We start from the raw sequence: 17,400 nt of genomic DNA, 5'->3' as shown, positions 1-17,400 counted from the left end.
TGATGTTTATTCATGTGATGATTGTACTGACACTAACCTTTGTGTTGTTTGTGCTGAGATTGATGTTGCCTTGTAAGGTGATAGTATAAACGAAGTTGTTTATATGGATGAAGCTCTTGACATTCCGACTTTCCCAAACATACCATCCATTGAACAATCACATTCTTTAGAGCCTAAACCACTTCCCGAGGATTCATATTATTCATCAAAGCTTCAACTTAAGCATAAATATAAGAAGGGAATTAGATGGACCTTGGCTTACACTCGTGATATTAGCTCATCCATATGTATGCATAGGATCTCACTTAAAGATGAAACAAAAGTAGTGAGGCAGTCCCGTAATCCTTTAATTTTTGATGTTGTGAAAAAGGAGATCACTTTCACGTGCCAATTCAACACTTTTACTTATCGAAGATAATTTTTTGATCCTAGAATACAAGGCAAATGCACTAATCAAAATTTCAAGGTCAATGAACACTATCCAAAGCTACTCCATGAGAACCCGACTTTGGAAGAAGAGACTGTAGAAGAGCTCTCTTTGGAAAAGGCTGCTTATGCGATCATTTATCCGCCTTGACTCCTCAGGCGTGTTCTTTCCTTTCTCTCACTCTTATTTTATATTTATGCTCTTTCATTGAAGACAATGTATGTTTTAAGTGTGGGGGAGGGAACCATTTATTTTTTTTGTTTTCTTTGTTTTGTTTTCAGTTTTTCTCTGTTTTGATTTTTGTTTGCTTTCTTTTTTTTAAAAAAAATGCATGTTTTTTCCTTTAGTTTTTAAGTTACAATTATGAGTATTTTTCTTAGTTCTCTTGACTAAACTTTTGTGGTGTGATGTGAAAAATCTGATTTTCATTTTTAGTATGATAGGTAGGACTAAACTCTGAATTATACATCATTTGTGGTAGATCAATTAACCTTGTGAGCTTTGAGCCTTATATGGATAACATATAAAAAACTCATCTCTTTCTTTCTTGTGTGATTCACTCATGTCTGTTAGTCTCTAGAAATTGAATTGACTCTTGTTGATGCTGTTGTTTACTTGTGCATACTGATATGATAAAGGCAGATTTGTTTTTTGTTTTTTTAGCCAGTTAGCCAAAAAGTCAACCCTGAAATAATATCATCTCTTGTTTGAAACCCCCTTGAGTCTATTATCCTTTTTTTTGTTTAAAACTCATTACAAACCGAGAAGTGAAAAACAATGTTATCGTCCTATTCAAAGGATTGAAAGAGTCTTGTTTGGAGTTGTGTAGGGTTGAATGATTATGTTTGTAATATTTCAGAAGTTGGTAGAAAAAGAAAAGAAAAATAGAAAAAGAAAATAGAAAAGAAAAAAAAAATGAATGAAAAAAAATATAAGGATGTATACAGGTCAATACATGCTCTTTAAGAAAAAGAAGAAAAAGAAGAGAAAGGAGAAGAAAAATATGAATGAAAGCAGTTGCTATAGAGTTGTTCAAGTGAATGAAATGTTTTGTAAATTCAACTCCCGCAGTTTCTTTCAAGTCCCTTTTATCTCTTTGAATTTTAGCTTAGTACCCCTTAGGATTTATCTCACCCTTACCTTGACCACGTTACAACCAAATAAAAGTCCTTTTGATCTTTGTGTGCATGTATTTCAACTGTGGATGTTAGAGTTCTTTCAAGCTTATGGTGGTACTAATTTTCATGTTGTGCTTTGAGTGTAAACAGTTAATCGAAACACTTGAGAGTTGAGTGAATTATATCCTGTGAGGATCTCACTGCTGTTGATGTACTTTTTAGTAATATGTTTTTCTATCTGCTTTGAATGTCATAAAAATTGCTTACTAACATCATATTCTTGAAGCTTAGACTTAGAATTATGCTTATACCTTCTATCTTGAAAACTTTTGGAAGTGCATGTTGTGTTTCTTTCCTTTTGTTTTGAAATTGTAATTTTGCTCGGAGTGCAAAAGTTCAAGTGTGGGATAATTTGATCAGTGCATTTTGATGCACATTCTTCTATAATTATACTTAGGCATTTCTATAATTTATTATATTATTTTTACTATTTTAGTTTGTTTTTATATTTAAGTTTATTTTTGGCTTTATTTTATTTTCGTACTTTATATTCAGCATAAATAGTTATTTGATACTTTGTCACTATTCAGATCATAACTTGGGCTATATGACTCAGATTGACGTGTTCTAATATACATTGGAAAGATAAGATAAAGAACTACAAGTTTCATGTTGAAGTCAAAAGCATATTCGGAATGAAGAATGGTCAAATAATTCGTTGAAGTTCCATACTTAATTAAAATAGTTAGTTTGGGCCAGTTTTTGTAATTTTCGGGTCGGATCCCATAAGGGCCCGAATTTCCCTTTTATTATATTAGGTCTTCCACTGCTACATGAATCCTAATTCGTAATTTTGATGATACAATTATGCTTAGAAGATTTCATGGAGAGCTAATTCCCAAAGAGTTGATCTGTTGTATTCGAATTCCACTTTGAGGTTTTTATTAATTTCAATTTCTTTTCAATTCTTCTTATAAACTCGTTTGCTTAATTCGATTACTCTCGTTTGCTTAATTTGATTGTTTCATATAGGATAAAGTTGATTAAATTTGATTGTTTGTATGATCCTTAACTATAATCACGTTAGCGTAGCTTTTTCGTTATCGTGTTTGATTAAGTTGCGTTTGCTTAATTCGCGTCTGTTTAAATTCGTTTGCTTAATTCGGAAATTAGGAGCATACATCATATAATATCAATTTGCGCTTGTCAGTGGGTATTGTAATCGAATGGGATTGAATCCTCTAGGAAATTGAAATTATAAGAATCGATGATAAGTCGGAACCTTAAAAACCCCCTTATTTTCATTCGTTTGGTTATAACATTCAAGAGTCCTTGTGATACGATATTCGAGTGTCGCTTCCGTTTTACTACACTTTTAAACTTATTTTTGACCCGTGTGCGACAACGGATCACATCCCTCTACCCAATCATGCATTCTACACCATATTTGGAGTAATCCCCTATCTTATATTTTCCAGCAAAAGCACCTTCAACCTCTAACAATGGAGGTTCTTCCTAAGCCCTAGCCTTTCCTCTTTTCACCACAATTTTGTTTTACATAATAATCTCAAAAAAACTCTTACTAACTCCCTTTTATTGAAAACCTAGTTCTCCCTAATTAGTGATTCCCCGTCTTACCCTCACTTATTCCACTATTCACCAAAATACCATTTTTTCCTTTATTTTTATTTTAATAATACTAATATTAATATTCCTCATTATTCTCTAATATTATTAATCCTATTATTTAATTCAATAACAAGAACTATGCTCCACCAACCCAAAACATCATAAACGGACACTAACCCTCTAAACACCATTCAAACACATATATAATCCAATTTAATATATATATATATATATATATATATATATATATATATATATATATATATATATATATATATATATATATATATATATATATATATATATATATATATGTGTGTGTGTGTGGGTGCGGGTGTGTGTAAATTCAATTAAATAAATAAATTAGAAAAATAGTGTGTTACATTAATTATGAGGCCAAAAAGATATTGCTTCCAATGGGTTTGGACTATGTCAAAATACATGCATGTCGTAATGGTTGCATATTGTATAGGAAAGAGTATGAAAAACTAAGTGAGTGTTGAATGGAGTCACGCTACAAGCCGAAGGACACTGGTGTTGATGATGATGATGATGATGGTGTGAGCAAAAAGGGTCCTCATGTCAAGGTGATGTAGTACCTATTAATAGTTTCAAGGTCCAATAGATTGTTAGCTAATGTTAATGACGTAAAGAATATTAGATGACATGCAAATGAAAGAAAATATGAAGGAAAAATTGTCATGTAGTTGATTCTTTGCAATTGAAGAAAATTGATTCGTTGTTTCAGAATTTTGTCCATGAGTCAAGAAACCTTATGCTTAGACTTTTCCCTTATGAAATGTGTGACACCCCTTTGATTATTTTATTTTTAATTGAGTTTAGAGTGCTTTAATATAATTTAATTAGTAATATTGAGGTTGTTGGGTTTTAATAGAAATTATCTATATTTTTTTCTTTAAAATAGTGTAGAAAGTGAGAATTTATGATTTTGGAGAGAAAATAGATTTTTAATTAAAGTATTTAATAGTCTTTTGGTCCCTGTAAATTGATTTTTTTTATTTTCGTCCCTGTATCTTTTTTTTTCTGGAAATAATCCCGGAATGTTAAAATCATTTTGGTTTTAGTCCCTAAAGTCAAAATCCGCAGGAAAATCTTATGCAAAATCTGCAGGATTTCCCTGCGGATTGTAGCTTTAGGGACTAAAATCAAATAAAATTTAACATTTAAGGACTTTATCCAAAAAAAAAGAAACAAGGATGAAAAACAAAAACACGCCAACTTATAAGGGCCAAAAGATTATTTAAGTCTTAATTAAATTAGAGCGATGAATGGAATTAGTGAGAGTTAAGGGAAGTTTGTAGAATTAATTAAAATAAAAATAAAAATAGGTTTTTTATTTAAATTGAGAAGGAAAATAGAATGAGGGAATTATTTGGTGAAAATAAGTTGTCAGCGGAGTAAGAGAGAAACCCTAGCAAAGCAAGAGTAAGAGAAGAGACTTTATAGTCATTGACTCAAAGCTTTTCCGCGAATTCAAGGTAGGGGGAATTTTGCATGATATGGATGTTTAAGCATGAATGGTAGAGAGGATTCCTTATCCTCTTTCATTTTTCCTTTCCTTTTTTCCTTTATTGATGAAAGATTTGAATCTTGAGATGGTTTGAGCAAAACCTCTCTAGATTGTTGTGATATGATATGATTTTTCGTGCTCTGTTGATTGTTGATTTTTGTATGAATTTGTACGCATAATTCTGATTTTTATGTTCATGTTTATATGCTTTGAATTGATAACCATAATGATGATTTTGTGGCTAATGGATGAAATAGATGATTAATTTATGCGTTACTGGTGTGCTAAATATTATATGACTGGTGTATGATGATTTGTTATGCGTATGGAGTTCTCTAGAATCAAAATCGGAGGTATGGAGGTGCAGCCATGGCGAAAATGTTATTTTTCGCGTTCTTCACGATGACGGCAGACGTTAGTGAGGCGACAGGCATACCGTCAGAGCATCAGAGACGGGCTCAATTGCCCATATGTCAGCACTATGACGGGCCATTGAGGAGGGATGGTGGCGGGTGGGCATGAGATCCGTCATGCTTTGAGGGCTGGCCATCAATCCTTATTTGGCCGATTTTTGGTCGTTCAGCTTGATTTATCAAGCGGATTATGTTTTCGATGATTATTCGATGATATTTGATGTTGTTTGATGAGTATTTTGATAAATTATATTCTTTTAATAATTATAATGAGATTATTACGAATGCCTTATGAAGAGGAAAAATGTTGAGTTTATGCTACAACGTTTCAGTTTAGTGGAATTACTGATGTAGCCTTGTATTAGTTTTAAGTTTGAGAGGAACCAGTGATGAGTATTGAACTTGGGGGTTGAGACGAGTATTGCATATATTTGTGTAGCATTCATGCATCATTTATATTGGAGATAGGTAGGAGTTATGTCCATTGAAAAGTTAGAACTTCGGTCCAGTGACGAGTAGGACTCCTGTCCAACGACGAGTTAGGACTTCGGTCCTGTGACGAGTTGGATGATTCAGTAACAGACTTATGAATATCCAAATTTTTGTACCACATACATTGGAGTAGAGGAGATGAATACATTGCATACATAATTACATTTGTGAATGATTATTGTTGTGGATGGATTGTATGATTGATTATTTATGCTAATTGCATTACCTTTACTCTTTCATGCAGCATTGACATAGGTGAATGTATTCCCATCCTTTGTTTGTTTCTGTGTTGTTCTTTACGCATGTGGTGCAGATACTCAGGTAGAGACTGAGGAGCTTTAGTTGCTGCTTGTATTGGAGGATCGCATAGTTGGCATTCTTCTTTATTTATCTTTTGGTGTTGTTTAGATTTTTGTGTGTCTCTCTGATAGTGTAACACTAGGTTGGAAATACTTTTATTATGTGTTCTTTCTAATTATCGAATTAACTATTTTATTATTAAATGAAGTTGGTTTCTACTTATGCGACAATTAGAGTTGTGTTGAAGTTATTTTCCGCTACTATTGTGATTTGAGAATGTTATGCTGAGAAATATAGCACCCTTTCATATTTATAATTCCATATTATTTATAAATTATGTGTTTCAGGTTTAGGGTGTTACATAATGAACCGCTTTATAATTTCGGTACTAACCATACTTCATGTCTTATTCTTCTCATAATTTACAACCTAGCTTAGTGGTTGTGCATGAAGTGCATATATATGATGTTGTCTATGATGATTTTGTGTCCAAAATAACCTGGAAACAATATAGATGTTTATCTAAGGCCATTGATTGAGGATTTAAAACTTATTTGGCAAGAAGGCATTGATGTTGATGATGTGTATTCGAGTGAAAATTTTAAGATGTGTGCCATGTTGTTTTTGCACAATCAATGATTTTCCTACATACATCAATTTATTTGGGTACAATGTTAAGGGGCATATGATGTGTCCTATATGTGAAGTTGATACATGCTTCCACCAATTAAAGAATTGAAAAAAATACTATTTATCTTGGGCATCAAACATTTCTAAGACCCAATCATCCATATTGTAGATTGCGAAAGGCCTTTAATGGTGAGCATGAGCTTGATATTTCTCCAAAGCCCTTAACCAAGAAGGAAGTTTATAAACGATAACAATACATTAATGTTATCTTTGGAAAGAACAAAAAAAGGATATATGGAAAAAAAGGTCGGTGTTCTTTGATCTTCCATATTGGTCTAGCCTCGATGTAAGACATTGTCTTGATGAGATGCATGTGGAGAAAAATGTGTGTGATTATTTTATTGGAATACTTCTCAATATTCAAGGCAAGACAAAAGATGGTAAGAGTGTTCATCTAGATTTGGTGGACATGTGTATAAGACAAGAGTTAGTCCAAAAAAATAGTTTAAAGAACATATTTGTCCCCAGCATGTCACACTCCGTGTAGAAAAGAAAAAGAAAGTTTTTGCGAGTGTTTGGAAGGTATCAAAGTTCCCAAAGGGTACTCTTCAAATGTTAAGAAACATTTATCAATGAAAGATATCAAATTAATTGGATTAAAATCTCATGGTTGTCATGTCTTGATGCAACAACTTCTACCAGTGACTATTTATGGCATTTTTCTAAAAAAGGTGAAGAAAACTATAACTAGATTGTGATTATTCTTCAATGATATTTGTAATAAATCATTGATCCGGTAAATTTAGATGAGTTGTAATAAATATTTGATTCAAGAAACTTAGATGAGTTGCAATTATCTTGTGTCAATTGGAGATGTATTTCCCGCCATCATTTTTTGACATTATGGTTCACTTAATTGTTCATCTAGTAAATTAGAGATGTAGTTCTTCTAGAACATTTGTATATATTGAATAATTTTGATGAAGTCCATCCTTACTTATTGATGACACTTTGTCATTGCATAATACTTGCGAGTATTTTTTATAGTATAAATGAAATTTTGAGCAAAAGTGAGCAAAAGTGATGAAGAAATGAGAAGAATAGTCAAAGGGAAAGAAATTGTAGACTTAGAAAAAATAAGAAGAAAAACCAAGAAAAAAAGAAAATATAGCCCCTAAGTTTCTCACGATCACGATGCCCTTATAGTGGTCGTGATGGGAAAGTAGCACGATCAAGATACTACCTATCGTGGTCGCAATGGTACGTGTGTCAGACACGTTTTTGGAAGTTTAAATAGAAAGATGTTATTTTTAGAAGGGTTATAGATTTTAGCATAGAAAGTGACGACAGAGAGTTCTAAATGGAGGTTTTTTAGAGTTTTTGAGCCATTGGAGACCATCTTCTTCGTTGATTTTCATGTAATCTTCATCTAAACTCATGTTAATGATTTGTATGACTATGAGTAGCTAGATTTCTCTTGATTAGGTCTTAGTAGATGAACTTGATTATACTTTGTTAGATCATATGATTGTTTGATGTTATTTGAATGTTTTCATTATATAATTTTTATTCAATTTCTTTTATGTTTACTGCACTTTGGGTATTGACGAGCGTGCAAAGTGAATTTAGATGAGTAGGGATTATTGACGGTAAGTCTACCGATAAGAAATGGAGCAATTGTTCAAATTAGTAATCAACTAGGAATTGGTAATTATAGATTGTCGCTAGATAATTAACCCACTTAGATCACATGACTCTACTTCGAATTCACCTAAGAAATTAGGGAGTTGTAGTCTTAATTAGGTAGTTGTACACCAAGGAATCGGATACAATAGTATTATTAATTCGTTGTAAAATTATAAAGTTAATTTGGTTCAAATAATGCATAATCATCAACAGGGGAAAATTAAGGGATTCGAATAAGATCTAATCGCTTTCTCATTATCATATTTTCTATAAACTTTATCTGTGCAATTTATTTTTGAAAACCGTTCGGAAAACCCCCGTATTTACTTTCAAAAGCACAATTAGAACCATGTTAAAATTTGAAATCCTTGTGGAGACGATCTTTATTTTATTACTTCGCCTCGATTAGTAAACTTGCTAAGAAAATCATCAAGTGTTTGGCATTGTTGTGGGGGATTGTTGGTAATTTTAACAAGGTAATTTTTGCGTGAACTTTTAATTTAAAATTTATTTTGTTATTATGTATTTTTATTTTTATTTTCTACTCTTATTCAAATATGTTTGGTGTAGTGCTATTGAGGTATTATTTGTTTGTTTATGTGAGGTTTGAGTTCCACACTGATACCATTAGGTTCAAAAATCTGAAGAACGACGCGAGCAATTCGGAAAAAAAAGAAGAAGCACTACAAGATAAATAAGAACTAGAAAACATGGTTCTTCCACCAAGAAAATCGATGGGGGATTATTACTGGAGGAATGATGTTGGACAAATATCCTTAGGTTTCCAACCAGCTAACCCTATAACATTTTATATTTAAAATTATGTGCTTTCAGGTTTGAGAGGCAACATGTTTGATGGGGAAGCTATTGGGAGCATTTGATGTGTTATAAGTGCCAAAATAAATGAGGGAAATTATTGATTTGTGTCGCAAGTTTCTAGTATCAAAACTCCAATAATAGTGTAAATACTAGTTTAATATGATAACAAATAGTTTTTAGACTTTGCACCTAATTTCAATTCATTTTATAGGTGTTTGTGCAAGTCAGAGCGAGGTCCAAGAGAGCCTCATAAGCGAGGGAAAAGTGAGCTCCATGTGAAGAAAAATAGAATGTCAAAGTTATGAAAAAATCATAATCCTGGTTCATCCAGGTCCAAGCGATCTCTCTCTTAGAAAGCTCCGAGCGAGGAAAAAAAGAATGTCAATAACTTACAAAATTAGTACTCTCAGTTAGCACAGCCTATCGAGGTCAAAGAAAGAAATCTCGTTATGAAAGAAAAGCATACACTCGCCTAAATGAGGCAAGGCAGTTTAAGTTTGGCGTGGAAAAATCTTCGTGGTGAATAAAGGACTTCTCGCTAAGCGAGACTTTTAGTAGTTAAGTGAGATCAGGATTCATTGACTATTATAAATACCATTCAGAATAGAACCATGGGGATCTTATCATATTTCAGAGATAGAAAAAAGAAGAGAAAATAGTGAAAGTTAGAATTCAAAGAATTTAAGGTGGGTATGCAACAATCATCGATAAATCAACATTGATACTCATCCATCTCTCTTCTTCTCATTTATACAAAGATACCATGACAATGAGTAGCTAAATCTCTCTCTCTCTCTCTCTCTCTCTCTCTCTCTCTCTCTCTCTCTCTCTTGTTGGGATTAAATGTAATTAGCCGTACTCATATGTATCTCTTTTGATCATTGTTATATATGAACTAGTTACTCATCAATATTGATATTATCTTTGTTTCAATGTTTAACTTTATATATTTAAATTGTTATCGAGAAATCTTGTTTGAATATCGATTTAGGATAATCATCTATTCGAAGCTAAACTCTAGATATAGATTTGATTCTAACATTCACTATAATTATCGATTCTTAATGTTACCATATTGATTAATAGGCTGAGAGATCGTCGATTAAACATTACAGTTGAACTCCCATTATTGTTTATACATAAATGATGTTGGTGAGTAATACATGATAATATTTAATAATAGGCAGGACTTATATAACTGATCACCAAGATACATGCGAAATAGGTTAACGAAATATAATCATGCAAGTTCATACCTCTGTTACTTTACTTATCATCTACCGATGTTATATTTCTTTAACTTACGCAACCAAATATCTTATGATCATTGTATAAAATCAAATTAACTATTGAACGGTAGGAATATCACACTAGTCCCTATGGATACGATAAACAAAATACTTACTTTTGATTCTACACATCAATGTGCAAGTCAAATGATGTAATCAAATATCAACACTACTATAAATAATATATTTTATGACAACACTTTCACCTCACCCAACAAAAACTGAGGTATAGTTCCATGAAGTGACGTTATTTATTTTAAAAATGTATATATACAATTATTAAATATAACTGAGGGGGAAAGCAACCCATGACATGCTTCGAATCCCAACAAAAGTAGTTTAAGTGTCATTTCTTTAAAAATGGTGCATTTTTTATTTGTTAATTAATTGATCTATTCCTTCCGTTTCTTTAATTATCGAGGGGTTTGATATTACTATAGAAGCACTCGTTCATTAAGTTTTACCCTAAACCTAACCGATCCAAACTCGTATACATCATTCTTTGGGATGAATTACAAAGTTGAAAAAATCTTCAAGGTTTTGTGTTGTATGTTGTTCTTCTAACACCAATCTTGAATAAAACATTTTTTCACCTCTTACAGTCCATCTCACATAGTGATTTTTTTATGTTGTTGTTATTGTTATTTCCACCTCTCTTGCAAAGTCATTTTTATATTTTGGGATAACCTTCTTATGTTGTCAATCAAAGAAAATATATTATAAATTGAAATTCATCTCACATAATGATTTATTGATTTCATCGGTTAACATTGAGAAATTTATTCCTAAATATAATGTAAATTGCACACAAAGAAAGTGGTGAATGACAAAAATTTGAGAAAAGAAACATTACATGTTACTTTCAAAAAACTTTTACCATTCACCATTTTTTTCTGCAAGTAATACATTACCTCAGATTTTATATAAAATTGAAGGGAAATTCCCTAGTTTATTTTATTTTTTAACTAATAATGAAATAAACTTTCCCATCGGTTTTATAAATGAACCGGCGGGTATAGTTACTTAGTTAACTAACAACGAATCTATGTCCTATGTTCATAAAGTAACAACACTCGAGATATTGACAACACATCAATCCACAAGAAATTCTATATATCTAATAAGAACGCGAACACCACCACTATATATGTTGTACGTTATCTTTGAAACTGAAACATTAATAATGAAACTGTTTTCCATAAAAACATTGATAATGAAAGTTCGGAACAGATCTCTCGGATGAATTCCAAGTGCAGAATTTTTTTGTTTCAAGGATGGTGTTCTTACATTATATCTTATCTTTTTACTTTAATTTTATGTTATGTATCTAACATTTTTTATGTTATACTATAAATTGGAAGCATGCAAATCATTGAACTTGAAAAGTATTGGGTAAATTTGGATTTATTTAAAATGATGATGTTGAATCAGATTTGTCAAAAAATTGTACTTGTAGATTGAAAACAAAACAATTTAACATTAGAAACTTTGAATTAAATATTTTGTGTAATTTAATTATTTTGTGTAAATAATATAATTTAATATTTAGTGTAAACAATTTAATTTAATATTTTGTGTAAATAATATAATTTGTATTAAAACAAAAATCCCCGACCAAAACCTATAGGTATATAATAGTAGTTTTAAAAATATAAATATGATGCTATTAGAGATCAAACACATGACCATTAAACTATCTCCTCGGTTATTCTGAAGTCGAGGGGTATAGTGGAGAGTTTTCATGATCAAACAGTGAAACAAAAGGATGTTTTGGAAGTAGATTTGAATACAATAGTGTTGGCTCAACTTGAGGTTATTTCCAAACAATTAGTTGCATCTGCACTTGGTTAAGCAAATGTGAGTTAGGTTCACACATTAAGGTGTGATTTCTACGGGGAAGGACATGCAAATGAAAACGATGTACCAAAAGGAGTTAGTGTTGAAGCTCAATATGCAACCTTTCAGAAAAATAATCCTTATTCTAAGTACAATCCTGTTTGAAAAGATCATACAAACTTTAAGTTGAGCAATAATCAAACCTTGAATTTAAATCAGGGAGTGCCACGTGTCCCTCAAGCACCACAAAAAAAATTATCACCACTTAAAGAAGTCTTGACCAACTTTATGAAAGTCACTCAAACAAATTAAAAAATGTAAATTTTAAGACAAAAACCCTATAATTTTTAATAAGGAAATTATAATTTTGTTTCATTTAACATAGGAAAGCAAAAACCCATTTAAATCTTAAAATAAATAAATAAATTATATTATGGACTGCAATGGTAATTCTTGATTGAGCTTTCTCGGAAGCTGCACGTATATGATAGTGAACTCATAAATTTCAAAGATGCCCATTAACTGACCTAATTAAACGGCTATCTTCAATAGAAAAATATTTATTTTGGAGGACCATGAAAACGATTATCAAAAATCATCTATTTGATGACTTGAAAATATAAGTTCATTAGGCATGCATCTTCAGCTCATTCAATGTACCAAGTTCCTATTGTGATTGAAAGCTCTTATACTATGTTCTATAGATACCGATTAGTCTTATAAATATTAGAACAAGTTAGAATTTTGAAGACCAAATTCATGCTTCAAGAGTCGGATAAGTGTCATTTTCATTTAATTTTTTTGTATTCACATGAAAAAGTTACATCTATTTTGCACCAAAATAGGCTTTATACTAAAACCTTTTCACATGAACCCTAATTAATTGCAACCAAATGTTATCTTTAAAGACTGGATAAACTTTTTTTTTCAATTGATGCAATGTATATAGAAGTTCATAGTGATTAGCATACCTATGATTTGTTTAAATATTTTTATATAATCATGACCCCTTACTTTTCCTCTATATTCATTGAATTTGAATGACTTTTTATTTTGAAAAGGGAATTTGAATGACTTAATTCTGATACTTTTCACTGATGAAAACTATAATTTGTGTAGTTGAAAAAGTTTGATTGATATACTATTATAGTAGCATTACATGTTTAAAAACCAGTTCATTATGATATATGCAACCATTACAACAACGATATTTATGAGATGGAATAAATGAGTGATTTACATAAATTAAATATTAAGAGTCTATAATTAATTAAGGGTCATGTTAACGGAGACATTATTTAAAATTTCGAATAAAAAAGAATTTAAAAAAATTAATTATTTTGATTTTCAATATATTGAATACAAATCTTTTCAAAAAATATTTTTAAGAGTATTCCAAAGATACTATTTATGCGTTGAATATAAATATTTTTAAAAAAAAATCATACATTTTTTAAACTCTTAAAGACACTCTTAGCATTTCTCACTAGTATTAGTGTTTGGAATTTCTCACTAGTAATAGTGTTTGGAGAGAATATATTTGCATTAAAATTATTGTTAATCTATTCAATAAATAATACTCTATATTTAGCCCAGCTGAGAGAACAAACTGATCTGACTTCAATTATTTGAAAATTGTGGATTTGACCTTTCTAAATAAATAATTTAATTGTGGATTTAATTTCTACAAGTGGGCTTGGCCCAATAGCTTAAGGATTTGTGAAAGATACTTAGTAATTGCTTTTATGGGATGGAGATGAACATTCATAATTATATTATTTATTAATTTATTTTATTCTTTAAAGTCTAATGTTGAAACCCTAATTTTGGATAGTAGTTGTAAAGTCCACTTATGAAATACTATCAAATATGAGATTGTTTTATGCATAAGATCCACGTTATTCAATTGAGCAGGCCCAAACTTGTCGATTGAACATATTTTAGATTCCAGAATTAAGATCTCTTCATTTACTTTGTCTATTGGCTTGGAAGATGTTTTGCTTCCTCACGCTTCATGCACATGTCATCCTAATTTGATATCATATGAGATTTTTGTTTACTTAAATAGTAGAAAAACGACTAAGCTTTTTTGTCTAACTAGACAATTAGGTTGTTCCTTTCTTCTGAGTGATGAGCAAGAAGTGAAAAAGTTAGTTGAATTAGAATGTAGAGATAGGTAGTAGAGGTCTCCTAAAAAATTTAAGAGTTGTGTTTGATGTTGATAGGTTTTTTCAATTTTTGTGGGTTACGGAGTAGGATTAAGAAACAAAAAGTTAAGGATCTCATTGTTTCTAAATCACTCAATTTCCTATATATCCAAGAGACAAAGTATAGGGTTGTTTATATCTCTCTTGTGTACTCCTTATGGGGTAACCCCTTTTGTGATTAGAGTTTTCCCCTTTAGTGGATAATAATGGTGGTCTCTTTTCAATCTAGTGTAGCTCCAAAGGGTCATCTCTTTCCTCCTTCTCTAGTCCTAGTTATCTAGGTGTTTTCCTGACATGGATAGCGTCTTTATTTATATGTATTGTCGTATAAATTTATTTCAAGTGTGTCTTTTATGAGAAAATGTGTGGAATGACATGTCTTCAAGGATATCCGCACTTTCAGGTGTTGTGTGATGTCTGTTAGAGGATTTCAATTTTGGTTTTCTTCTTTTGAGATGGTTGGGGGAGATGATGCCTTCAGTATTTGTGGTAGTGTGGAATGTTCTACATTTTCTAAATTTATCTTATATATGAAGTTGATTGACCTCCCCATCTTAGGTAGGTATTTCACTTGGTTTCAATGAAATGGAGGGGCGACTAGAAGGTTAAATAAAATATTAGTGCATGATGATTGTGGGAAGTTATGAGGGTGGATTCTCAATGGGCCTCGCCTAAAGATGTTTCTGTTAGATGAGGGAAACTTATCTAGAGGGGGTGAATAGATCCCCAATTTAAAATTTTAGTTTTAAAAATATTTTCTATGGTTATGCGAAATCGATTCCGGATCAAAAACTCGTCTATCCGAACCCATTATCGAAAGGACCAGATATGCATCAAAACCGTAATGTGAAAAGTATAATACAACGCCAAGATAAGAAATATAATCAATATGATTTTATAAAACACGTTTGAACTTTATGACACTTTGTTAAGTTCTTTCTAATGAAACAAGTTGACAAAATTGACTTGAGCAATTTGTCAAATACTTGGTGTACAATGATTACCATGCAAAATTTCTCTATGTGTTAATAATGGTTGAATCCAATGGCAATTGTTAGATTGCAATTCTCTTCACAAAGACAGTTTAAAAAATAATCCAACACTTAGAAATTTTATGCAATTGACTATTGCGCATTTATTTCAAAACAATACCAAATGAAATATATATATATATATATATATATATATATATATATATATATATATATATATATATATATATATATATATATATATATATAGAGAGAGAGAGAGAGAGAGAGAGAGAGAGAGAGAGAAGATTTGTTTAGATTGTTCCCCAATCGACCTCGCTATTGGCACGTCTTCCCCCAATTCCAAACGGGAATTGAGATAGTTTCTATAACCTTTTGTAAAATGTTATACAAGAGAAAAAATAGCAATGCAAACCCTCAAATTCAATATTTGATCTCAACCCTATCTTCTTCTCTATCATTGATCTTAAGCAAGATCAAGTGACCCAAGAAATTTAAATGATCCTCTGGTTGCAGCTACTCCCTTGATAAACACCACCGTTCTTCAAGGCTTTCACTCAGTTGAATCCAATCGCAAGCTTCTTGTCAAAAACCACCAAATTTATCCCAATCTTGGACGGAAACCCCCAATTGGTTTTATCAATGAAACCCCCAAAAATTCTCAACCTAATTTAGATTTATAAACCCTAACTTGGAAGTTATCACACTCAATCTAGATCACTCAACAAGAATTATTATGTGTAAATGTTGAATGAATGTTATGAAGAAGAATGAAGATGAAGAACAATCTTTGTATCTTTCAGGTTTCCATGCTTTGAAATTATATGCATGAATGTATATATATGTGTGTGAGAATGAGGAAATGTAACAGAAAGTTCATGCAAAGAATAACAATTTTTTTTTAGCAAAAGGAGCTATGATGACTCATAAAGTTCACGCGTTGATGCATGAAGGACAGTGAGCAAATGATTTGTGAAAGCACAATTTATGCATCGATCCACAGAGCTATATGTCGACTCATAGAAGAAATATTTTCTTCACTGCATCGAACTATAACAACTATGAGTCAAATCATACTGAGCATTCTTTTAAAATTTGAGTCTTCATGCATCGACATGTAGCAGCTATGAGTCGATGCATACTAAGTGAAAGTTTTTTATGCACCGACCTATAGAAAATATGAGTTGATTCATGCTGAGTGGAAATAATTTCACGCACCGACCTGTAGCCAATATAAGTTGATGCATGCTGAGTGAAAATAATTTCCCACATTATTTGTGTAATATGAGTTGACTTGTAGCATATACGAGTTGATGCATAAAATTCATTTTAACATAAAACCTTTTTTTGACTTAATAAAAGACTCTAAACGTATAAGGATGATTATGCACTCCTAGTTATGAAAACTCGCTCTTAGATTAATAGAATACCGTCCAAGGTACACAAATACTAAGTGACCTAGTTTTGACATCAATTAAAATATACTACTAGAAGGGAAATGCGCTCACATACTCTCCATTTTTATCTTGGCAAAACTTAATAAATTATTTGATATGATGTCTTGAAAGCTCCCCCTAAATATGTGCACCACAATTATATAACTTTGTCTTCGTTTACTTCTCCCCCTTTGACAATATCAAAAAGAGAAAATGCACCCAAACGTGAGAAGCATCAAATAATCTTTCAAACACACATAAAACATGCAAAGGCGTTTACAAAAGAAATAGAACATCAACGCACATTCACATATAATGACGTTAATGATGAAAATGCCTAAACATAAATAAATAGAACAACCTAACCACAATTATAACAAAATCAGAAGATTCATACACAAGTTATATGAGTGTTCATAACGGCAAATACATAAAACATAAGCATAAAGAAACAAGAAATGCATGCTAAAATGATTTTGTCCATAACAATAGTTATGCGAGTTTATGCAAAAGAAAACGCGTTATGCATCAACCTATAAAAGCGATGTGTCAACCTGTAGGGAGCCATGGGTTGATGCATGATGGGAAGAACCAA

This window comes from Lathyrus oleraceus, chromosome 6 (genome assembly GCF_024323335.1).
Source record: "Lathyrus oleraceus cultivar Zhongwan6 chromosome 6, CAAS_Psat_ZW6_1.0, whole genome shotgun sequence".
NCBI lineage: Eukaryota > Viridiplantae > Streptophyta > Magnoliopsida > Fabales > Fabaceae > Lathyrus > Lathyrus oleraceus.
Note: the sequence above shows the minus strand (reverse complement) of the source record.